Genomic DNA, 11,132 nt, shown 5'->3' on the forward strand with positions numbered 1-11,132 from the left:
TTATTTTTTGAATTTCCAGCTTTTCTGCCCTGCTTTTTCCCCATCTTTGTGGTTTTATCTGCCTCTGGTCTTTGATGATGGTGATGTACTGATGGGGTTTTGGTGTAGGTGTCCTTCCTGTTTGATAGTTTTCCTTCTAACAGTCAGGACCCTCAGCTGTAGGTCTGTTGGAGATTGCTTGAGGTCCACTCCAGACCCTGTTTGCCTGGGTAACAGCAGCAGAGGCTGCAGAAGATAGAATATTTCTGAACAGCAAGTGTACCTGTCTGATTCTTGCTTTGGAAGCTTCCTCTCAGGGGTGTACTCCACCCTGTGAGGTGTGGGGTGTCAGACTGCCCCTAGTGGGGGATGTCTCCCAGTTAGGCTACTCAGGGGTCAGGGACCCGCTTGAGCAGGCAGTCTGTCCCTTCTCAGATCTCAACCTCCGTGTTGGGAGATCCACTGCTCTCTTCAAAGCTGTCAGACAGAGTCGTTTGCGTCTGCAGAGGTTTCTGCTGCTTTTTTGTTGTTGTTGTTGTTGTTGTTGTTGTTGTGTAGCTGTGCCCTGTCCCCAGAGGTGGAGTCTACAGAGACAGGCAGGTTTCCTTGAGCTGCTGTGAGCTCCACCCAGTTCGAGCTTCCCAGCAGCTTTGTTTACCTACTTAAGCCTCAGCAATGGCGGGCGCCCCTCCCCCAGCCTCGCTGCTGCCTAGCCGGTAGATCACAGACTGCTGTGCTAGCAATGAGGGAGGCTCCGTGGGCGTGGGACCCTCCCGGCCAGGTGTGGGATATGATCTCCTGGTGTGCCTGTTTGCTTAAAGCGCAATATTGGGGTGGGAGTTACCCGATTTTCCAGGTGTTGTGTGTCTCAGTTCCCCTGGCTAGGAAAAGGGATTCCCTTCCCCCTTGCGCTTCCCAGGTGAGGCGATGCCTCGCCCTGCTTCAGCTCTCGCTGGTCGGGCTGCAGCAGCTGACCAGCGCCGATCGTCCGGCACTCCCCAGTGAGATGAACCCAGTACCTCAGTTGAAAATGCAGAAATCACCGGTCTTCTGTGTCACTCGCGCTGGGAGTTGGAGACTGGAGCTGTTCCTATTCGGCCATCTTGCTCCGCCCTCACAAATTTTCATATATGTATTCACATATTGATCATTTCTAGTGCTTTTCAGTCCTTTGTGTAGATCATGATTTCCATCTGGTACCATTTTCTTTCTGATGGACTTCCTTTTACATTTCTTATAGTATGTGACTATTGGTGATGAATTCTTCCAGCCTTTTTACATCTGAAAAAAGTCTTTACTTAACCTTTTTTTTTTTTTTTTTTTTTAAAGATATCTCCACTGGGTATAGAATTCCAGGCTTTTTTTCTTTCAGTACTTGAAAGATGTCGCTCCACTATTTTCTGGCTTCCCCTCTGCTGTCATTCTTATCTTTGTTCCTTTGTACTTGACGTATCTTTTTCTTGTGGCTGCATTAAAGCCCTTCTCTCTATTGCTGGTTTTAGGCAATTTGATTATGATGTACCTTGGTCTTCTTGTATGGGGTTCATTGAACTTGCTGGAACTGCAGGTTTATTGTTTTCACCAAGTCTCATTAGGCTGCTTAAAATTATCTCACAGTTCACTGATGCTCAGTTCGCTTGTTTTTCCAGTCTTATTTTTTGGCTTCATCTTGAAGTTTCTATTGCTATGTCTTCAAGTTCATGAATCTTTTCTTCTGCAGCTCTAATCTACTGTCAAGAGGGTGTGTAGTAATCTATCTTCTAGCCCTGCACCCTAGTCTTCCAGTTCTCCTATACAGAGGCAACTACCATTACCAATTTATTGGGCTTTTTTCCAGAGATGATGCATACATTTAAAGAGACAAAGATACATATTCCTTTTCCTCCCATAACAGCATGCTATATATACTGTTAAACACTTTACTTTTATCTTGATATGGTGCTTGGATATGTTTGCATATAGAGATGGTGCATTCTTTTTAATGACTGCATAATATTTCTTTTGTGGATACACCATAATTTAACTTTCAGATTTTAGATTACTCTCTGTTATTTTCTAAGTGAGAGAATTATCGTAAAGTCCAGATATGACGTGAAAATGTAGGCATGTTAATAGCAGATGCCTGTGTTTCAGTAGTGTTCAATTATGTTTTTTCCTATGAGTTCCAGGGAGGCTGCTGGTATGTCCCTGCTCTCACCAGATACATTTATGGTTTTTTTTCTTAGTATCATAGAATGCGGCATATTATAGGGGCAAAAGGTGGGTAGGTATATGGTAGGGCACTCCAGGAAGCCAAGAAGCCTGATCATTCCTTTCACGTAGCACTAAGAGTCTTACTGCTCTCCCTAAGCAGGTGTGCAGAACCCTGCCAGTTCTAGCTCTACTCCCCACAGTATCCCCACAGTTCACTGCAAGATTGACATGTTTCAGAGAGTAAGTGACAAGACAATGCTCTTGAGAAAATGACAGCAAACCCCAGAGAGAATCAGAGATGCTGAGGCCGGGCATAGTAGCTCATGCTTGAGAGGCTAAGGCAGGAGGATCTCTTGAGCCCAGGAGTTCAAGACCAGCTTAGGAAACATAGTGAGACCCCCATGTGTACAAAAAATTAAACAAAAATTAGCAGGGCGTAGTGGTGCATGCCTGTAGTCCCAGCTACTTGGGAGGGTGAGGTGGGGAGGATTACTTGAGGCTGGGAGGCCGAGGCTGTAGTGAGCTGTGACTGTGCCATTACTCGACAGAGCAAGACTCTGTCTCAAAAAACAAAAAACAAAAATCAAATAATAGTTAATGGAGTGAGAGAGAGGAGTGAAAGTGGGTTTAGGTGCCACTGAACCTGACATTCCTGGAGTTTCTTCTTCACATTGTTCTTTTTTAAATTTTTGGGCTATTCTAGTATTAACTCTTTTGCTTAAACTGGTTTTATCTAGTTTTTTTCTCATTGTACTTTTTAGAATGATTTTGGTAACAGGGAACCCATGTGTTATCCCATGTGTTATGGTCTGAGTTGTGTCCCCTACCCCAGAATTCCTATGTTGAAGCCCTAACTCCTGCTACTTCAGAATGTGACTGTATTTAGAGACAGGATCTTTAAAGAAGTGATTAAGTTAAAATGAGACTGTTGGGGTGGGCCCTAATCCATGACGACCAATGTCCTTTTAAGAAGAAAACATTTGGGCACACAGGAGAGACACAGGGATGTGTGCATGGAGGAAAGACCATGTGGGGACTCAGATGACTGGAACTGGGACAGCTGGGGCTGGTAGATTCACTTCCAGCTTCGTCACTCATGAGTCTAGAACCCTGTGATGCTGGAAGGCTGGGCTTAGCTGGGACTGTCAGCCAGAACACCTACACTTGGCTTCTCCAGCTTGCTAGTCTCAGCAAGAAGGTGGCTATCTGCAAGCCAAGGAGAGAGGTCTCAGGAGAAATGCCTTGATGTTGGGTTTCTAACCTCTAGAACTATGAGAGCATACATTTCTGTTGTTTAAGATACCTAGTCTGTAGTACTTTGTTATGACAGCCCTAGTTGACTAATATGCCACTTCAAAAGAGCTTGAACACTAGAGGAACGAATTAGTTCATGTCACCAGAAGCCCAGAGACGAGGCAGCTCCAGGGTTGGTTAACTTAGCCACTCAGTGCTGCCTCAACGAGGAGGTTTTTCCATCTTTCTACTTTGCCATTTGTACCAGTTACTTTTGCTGTCTTAACAAACGGCCCCGAAACATAGTGGTATATAAGTCCGCTTGTTATGCTCATGGATTTTGTGGGTCAAGACTTCTGTCAGGGCACAGCAGAGATGGCTGGCTCCTGTTTCACGATTCTGGGCCCTCTGTGGGAGGAGCCTTGAGTGGCTGGGTGTGATCTGAACGATTGAAGATGACTCAAATGGCTGGGAACTGGGACAGCTGGGGCTGGAAGATCCACTTCCAGCTTCTTCACTCACGCATCTAGAACCCTGTGATACTGGAAGGCTGGGCTTAGCTGGGACTGTCAGCCAGAATGCCTACACTAGGTTTCTCCAGAGTGGTGGTCTCAGGGTAGTCACACATCTTACATGACAGATGACTTTCCTCAGAACAAGCATGCCGGCAGTGAGTGTGCCAAGAGAATCAGGCAGGTACTGCACAGCCTTTTATGACCTAGACCACTTCTGCCATATTCTATTGGCAGAGGTAGTCAAAAGCCCTACCAGATTTGAGGGAAGGGGACCTAGATTTTGTCTATTGTGGGAGGAGCGTCAAAGAATTTGCAGCCATTAAAAAAAATTGCCACTCCAGGCTCATCTTGGGAGCTAGTTTTTTTTCATGATTGTTAAGAGTGCTGCAGCATCTTGGGTAATGTGGTAAAACCTCATTTCCACAAAAAATACAAAAAAATTAGCTGGGCATGGTGGCACGTACCTGTATTCCCAGCTGCTTGGGAGGTTGAGGTGGGAAGATCACTTGAGTGACTGCAGTAAGCTGTGACCACACCACTGCATTCCACCCTGGGTGACAAAGCAAGACCCTGTCTGAAAAAAAAAGAGGGCTACAGCAACTCTATGCTCTATGTGTCACAATCTTACACATTAACATCCAGGGATAGAAAAGGAAAACGTTTCCCTGAAGTCCCACCAGCAGGCTTCTCCTCACATCCCCTTGGCAAGAATTGGGCTGTATGTCCTTTCCAAAACTGGCAAAAGGAAGGTCACTTGCCCTGCTCAGCTTAGCCTAATCAAGTTCCACTCCCCTTGGGCTGAAGATAGGATGGCTTTCTTTAAGCATAAGGTCCCATGGAATGGGCAAATACTCTTCAGAAATTAGGGTTTGCCACCGGGGAGGAACCTCAAGAGAATGGATTTGGGGAGGTGACTTACAGTGTCTGCATAAACTTTCTATAAGGAGAGTCTGGCCTAATTAGGACGTGTTTAAGAAAGAAGATAAAGATGGCTTTCATTATGTCCATAGGCTGGGGTCCTCAACAAGACCACAGTTTGAATTCTTTGCCATGCTTGTACTTTCTCACTCTTATATTTGTTCCTTTTCTCCCCTTGCCTCTTCATAGAGATCGATTACAATTTTTAGTACCAAGAGCAAATGCTTCTGTTCCTGGAAAATCAGGGGATGCACAAATAGCGTGTTCTTAAAGCAAATGTGACAGTTACAATAGGGATTCAGCCCCCAGATGGGGTCATCAAAACCCAATGTGACAGCTACAATGGATCCCTGATTCATCATAATAAGCATAACAGCCTCTGAGAATATCTCAGCACAAACTAGGTTATGAATGATTGATTAATAAGTGGAGGAGTGCTGTACAGATCGCCACATGCCAGTTCTGCTGAGAGCCATAATCTCCCATCTAACATTGTCTCATCACTGAGCTCACACAATGAGGCCTGTTCTTTATGGAACAAAGTCAGGGATGTTTTCCATGACTCATATTGGGAGCGTCCCACAGAAAAAATGGGATGTTCCATAGTGGGAGATGAAATCAAAGTTGTTAGAAAGTCTGTTTATAAGTCTTCCTGTCTGTGTGTGTGTGTCTTTCTGAGTGTGTCTCTGTATTTTCCTCTGTTGTAATTCTGTATGTGTTTCTACACGTGTCTGTGTTTGTATATCTCTACATGATTGCTGTGTGTGTATACGTCTGTGTGTGTGTCTCTGTGTATGTGTCTGTGTGTGCATCTCTTTGTGTCTGTGTGTCTTTTTTTTTTTGTTTTGAGATGGAGTCTTGCTCTGTTGCCCAGGCTGGAGTGCAATGGCGTGATCTTGGCTCACTGCAACATCCACCTCCTGGGTTCAAGCGATTCTCCCGCCTCAGCATCCTGAGTAGCTCGAATTACAGGCACCCGCTATGATGCCTGGCTAACTTTTGTATTTTTTAGTAGAGAAGGGGTTTCACCATGTTGATCAGGCTGGTCTCAAACTCCTGACCTCAGGTGATCCACCCACCTCGGCCTTCCAAAGTGCTGGGATTATAGGCGTGAGCCACCGTGGCCGGCTGTCTGTGTGTCTTATAAAATTTATTTTTATTTTTAATTTTTGTGAATTATCTGATTTTTTTACTTATTCTCTAGAGTCCAGTTGAGCTCTTTTGCAGGTGTATATACTTTTGCAGGTATGTATCTTTTGCAGGTGTATATACTTGGGAGGTCCATGAGATGTTTTGATACAGGCATGCTGTATGAAATAACCTGTGTGTGTCTTTCTGAATGTAGCCCTCTATATCTCTGTTTGCTGTCTCTGGGCATGTGTAAGCCTGTTTCTCTGTGTGTTTTGGCATGTGAGTATATTCCTTTCTACGCAAATATCTTTCTGTGTGCAAGTTTCTCTGTATGCACATGTGTGTCCCTGTCTGCATGTGTGTGCAGGCACGTGTGTGTGTGTGTTTTGTGTGTTTGTGTGTGTGTAGAGTTCAAGCTCAAGTGGAAAAGAGTAACCTAGGAGGAGGAAGCAGCTCCCCTCAACCCCCCAGCAGATCTAGATAAATTTAAGGCAGGGTAACATCATGTGAAGAGTAGGGAATGGCCGCTGGGCTCCCTGGATGTTCAACCCCATTTTCCCTTTAACTCACTGCATGATTTTCTGTGATTGATTTCAATTCTCTGGGCCTTAGTTCTTTTGGAGATAATACTACTTGCTTAACCTAGCTCACAGGGATTTTCTGAGAATGAAATAGTAATGTAATTTCGAATGCTTTCGAAAAAGTTAAAAGCACTATAAAAAGGAAGGCATTAAATGGATTAACATTGGACTTGATTCAGGGAAAACCTTTATGTTCAAGATATGCATGGAAAGGGGACTTTGATTCAAATCAAAATCTTTGGTTGAAAGATCATGAAGGTTGAGTCACATGTGCTATGGGGGAGGAAGGAAGAAAATCAGCTTTGTGCTGAAGAAAGGCATCCTGCTCCAAATCAGCAAAGACAAAGAAGGTTCATTTTGGATGCAGGTTCTGCTCCATTAATGGTGGCTACTTAGAATATGATGTGAATAAGGTTTTGAGGGCTGCATCCTGGCCAGGGTGATAATAATGTCACTCGGGGTACCTGCCATAGACGTCAGGGACTTAGAACATGCAGGCTATGTGCTTACTGTCCCTCCCAGAGCAGGGCACTGGGCTAGACAATATCAGACTTGGAGTCTGAAGACGGGGACTGATGTGTTAGAAGTTGCCAAAACTAAAAATCTTCTTAAGTTTTGAAGTCATTTAACTTCTCGTCTCTCATACTACCTTGGTGATCCTCCCTTAGGGGGTTGGACAACAATCCAATTTAATTGTTGGATTCGTCCACAGATTTGTACAAAATGGTGTAAAGACAGGGTCTTATTTGAATTGGGAAAGAGAGATGATTTAGATGGTCATCGTGGATGTAAAGAATCTTCCATGCTCTGCCATTTTAATGTAACCTCTCTCGGGTTGGTTTTGTCACAAGTTTTAAAATAACTCTCTAATTTTTCACTTATTCCCTGGAGTCCAACTGAGCTCTTAAGAAAATTAGAGACCAATAACATCACATAAACCCCATAACACTTTTTTTTTTTTTACCTTGCTTGTTCAATATTTCTTTCTTTCTTTTTCTTTTTTTTTTTTTTTTTTTTGAGACAGAGTCTCTCTGTCACCCAAGCTGGAGTGCAGTGGCATGATCTCCGCTCATTGTGACCTCCACCTCTCAGGTTCAGGTGATTCTCCTGCCTCAGCCTCCAGAGTAGCTGGGATTACAGGTGTGCACCACCATGCCTGGCTAATTTTTTTATTTTTTAGGATACACAGGGTTTCACCATGTTGGCCAGGCTGATCTTGATCTCCTGACCTCCACCTCAGCCTCCCAAAGTGCTGGGATTACTCAATATTTCCCTACCTTCCAGCCCTTACTTGAAGAGGTCTTCCCACACAATAGCTTCATGACTCAGCACATGTGCAGCAACTTAATTTTCTTTTCGAATGCTCCTTCACCTAGCCCTTTTGACTTGAGTGCACAAACTCCTTTTCCCTTTATCAGAATAAATAATTGGTGTCATTTTGTGTAGGTGAGCATGCATGAGTGTGTGTGTTGGCATCAGATATCGTTCACCTGATTATTGATTCTTTGCAAAAGTCAATAGCAAGATAAATGCTGTTTAAATAGATTTCATGTATCTTTTTTTCTAATTTGGGGGATTAGAGGTAGCAATGTGGGCTGGATGACAGTATGAGGAGGAAGCCGAACATTGCTTTTTCATAGAGCGATTGGCTTTATGAAACACCTCATGTCAGGCACTGCTCTAGCCACTGCAGATAGAATGAGAACAAGGAAGACACAATCCCTTTCCTCACTCACTTCACTGAAGACACAGTTGAACACACAACTGCAAATGGATGAGGCATTTGTTTCCGTGCACACATAGCAAGGGCGTCGAACATTGCTGGGGCTGGGGGCAGAGGGGAGGGGCAGGGAAGGCTTCTAGAAATGAGCCATGCTTAAGCTAAGGCCTAAGGAATGAGGAAGGTATAGCCAAGGAAAGGAGGGGCAGGGTAGAGAGACTGAAACAGCACATGTGAAGCTGTGAAATAAGGAGACAGTGGCACATACAAGGAAGATGTATGTGGGAGGTGTTCATTAGAGAGATGTTCACCGTGGCTGGAGTGTGAGGGCTCAGGGGTAGAGACTGGGCTGCAGAGATAGCCGGTTTATAACGATTTTGAAGGATTCATGAAGGACTTTAGTGCCATATTTCTGCAACTTAAAAGATCTTATGAATTACCCGTAGGTCTTGTTACAATGCAGATTTGGATGTAGGTCTGGGTGGGACCTGAGATCCTGTACATGTAACGAGCTTCCAGGTGAGGATGTGGCTGCGGGGAGAGGGCCACACTTGGAGTAGTAAGGCTTTTGACTCTATCCTGAGGGCAATGGCAGAGCCATTGAAGCATTTTAGGTAGGAGAATGCCATGACCTAACTGTGTGGTAGGAAGATACCATTACCTGCAATGTAATAAATGGATTTTAGGTGGGTAGACCTGGAAAATGAAAATCAGTGAGGAGGCGGTAGTAGCAGACAGTCATAAGAAACTTGCCAACTAAGGTAGTGGCAGTGGGCATGTGGCCTCATTCCTTAGCCCTGTCCTGTTCACCTTCCTGCAATATTAATTTTGTCTATATCTGCCTCCTTCACTAGGCAGTGGGCTCCTTGGTGGTGGTGCTTAGGCAGTGTAGAGGGAGGCAGTGTAGCATCGTGCTTAACAACACAAACCTTGGAGTCATTTGAGCCTAAATTCAAGTCCCACCTCCATGATGTACTATGCTGAATCTCTCAAGGCCTCCACTGTCACATCTGCTATAGATGAGAATGACACTTGCCACAGCGTGGAAAGGATTAAATGAAATGATGTAGATAAAGTGCTTAGCCTATGCCTGACATCCATTGATTAAAAACATATGTACAGCTGGTTGCAGTGGCTCATGCCTGTAATCCCAGCACTTTGGGAGGCCGAGGCAGGTGGATCATCTGTGGTCAGGAATTCGAGACCAACCTGGCCAACATGGTGAAACCCCTTCTCTACTGAAAATACAAAAAGTAGCCAGGCGTGGTGGCAGGCACCTGTAATCCCAGTTACTTGGGAGGCTTTAGGCAAGAGAATCACTTCAACCCAGGAGGCAGAGGTTGCAGCGAGCCGAGATTCAGCCACTGAACTGCAGCCTGGGTGACAAAACAAAACAACAAAACAAAACAAAACAAAACAGATGTACAGAACACTTGCTCCAGTGTGTTAGGGTTTGGGGATTTGGCAATGAACAAAGTATATTTGGTCCCTGCCCCCCTTGGCACACTTGATAAACAGTAGTGGCAGTAGTTGCTTATTATTCTTAGTTATATTTCTCTGCTGTTGGCCCATTCATTTTGCACATGGAGACAACATGAAGCTCCAGTGGCTCCTTGGTCTGGACAGTAACACCCCAACACCATCCTGAACATGTTATGGAGATGGACACTGTATTCTATACATTTGATTTAATTGATTTCTCAAGCCCTAGCAGTACTTTCAGCTTAATTATCCATAAAACTGAAGCAAAGATGCTTGAGGTCTAAAATTTTCCGGCTCAGTAATCTATATGTGGCCAACCCTGCAACATTACATTTAATGTTTTTCAAGGGATTGGGAGGGTGGGTGTGTATCCCATCATTATCTATTGCCTAGAGATGGCTAAAAATTTCCATGTAAAATAACATATTTGGTTTTGAGGCTGTAAATTTTCAAAGGAGAAATTGAGCTGCTGAACACTTGAGGGGTGATATGGTTTGGATATCACCCCTCCAAATCTCATGTCGAATTGTAATCCTCAGTGTTGGATGAAGGGCCTGGTGGGAGGTGATTGGATCATGGGGGTGGATTGCCCCCTTGCTGTTCTCCTGATAGTGAGTTCTTACGAGATCTGGTTGTTTAAAAATGTGTAGCACTTCCCCCTTTGCTCTCTTCTTCCTGCTCCAGCCACATAAGATGTGTCTGCTTCCCCTTCCGGCACGACTGAAAGTTTCCTGAGGCCGCCCCTGCCATACTTCCTGTATAGCCTGCAGAACTGTGAGCCAATTAAACCTATTCTCTTTATAAATTACCCAGTTTCAGGTATTTCTTTGTAGTAGTGCAAGAATGGACTAATACAAAAGGAAAAACAGAAGATAAGAGGAATGTGAAGATAGCAGTGGAAAGAAAGAATGATTGGTGGTCTTTGGCAAGGAGGATGGCACCTGGACTATGGGAGCTTTGGTGGGCTCTATAACCCGCTATAAGATACCCAGCTATAATAAATTAGATAGGTTCCCTGGCTTGTAAAGACTCTGGCTACTTAAGCCAATGGGAATTTAATGGAAGGTTAGGGGAGCTGGATCCCACAGCGGGAACCTGTGAGAGGCTGTCTGAGTATGAGGCACGTTGGAGGACCATGTTTGAGAAGGGGCAAGAACCTAACAAGACTTGGGAGGATTGAGCAGCAGGGACCCCTGCAATGGCCTCATGGCAGTAAGAGTCTGACTTGTCTCCTGGTTGGTCTACCATCAACTCTTCCTTCTCTCTCTGCATTTGTTCTAGACTCAAAGTCCCAAAAAACAACTAGCTGAGCCTAGGCTGCAGGTCTGTACCCTGGTTGTTGTGTGACTGGAGGGAAAATCTCTGGTGACTTCAGCTTTT

Source organism: Theropithecus gelada, chromosome 6, assembly GCF_003255815.1.
Source record: "Theropithecus gelada isolate Dixy chromosome 6, Tgel_1.0, whole genome shotgun sequence".
Taxonomy (NCBI): domain Eukaryota; kingdom Metazoa; phylum Chordata; class Mammalia; order Primates; family Cercopithecidae; genus Theropithecus; species Theropithecus gelada.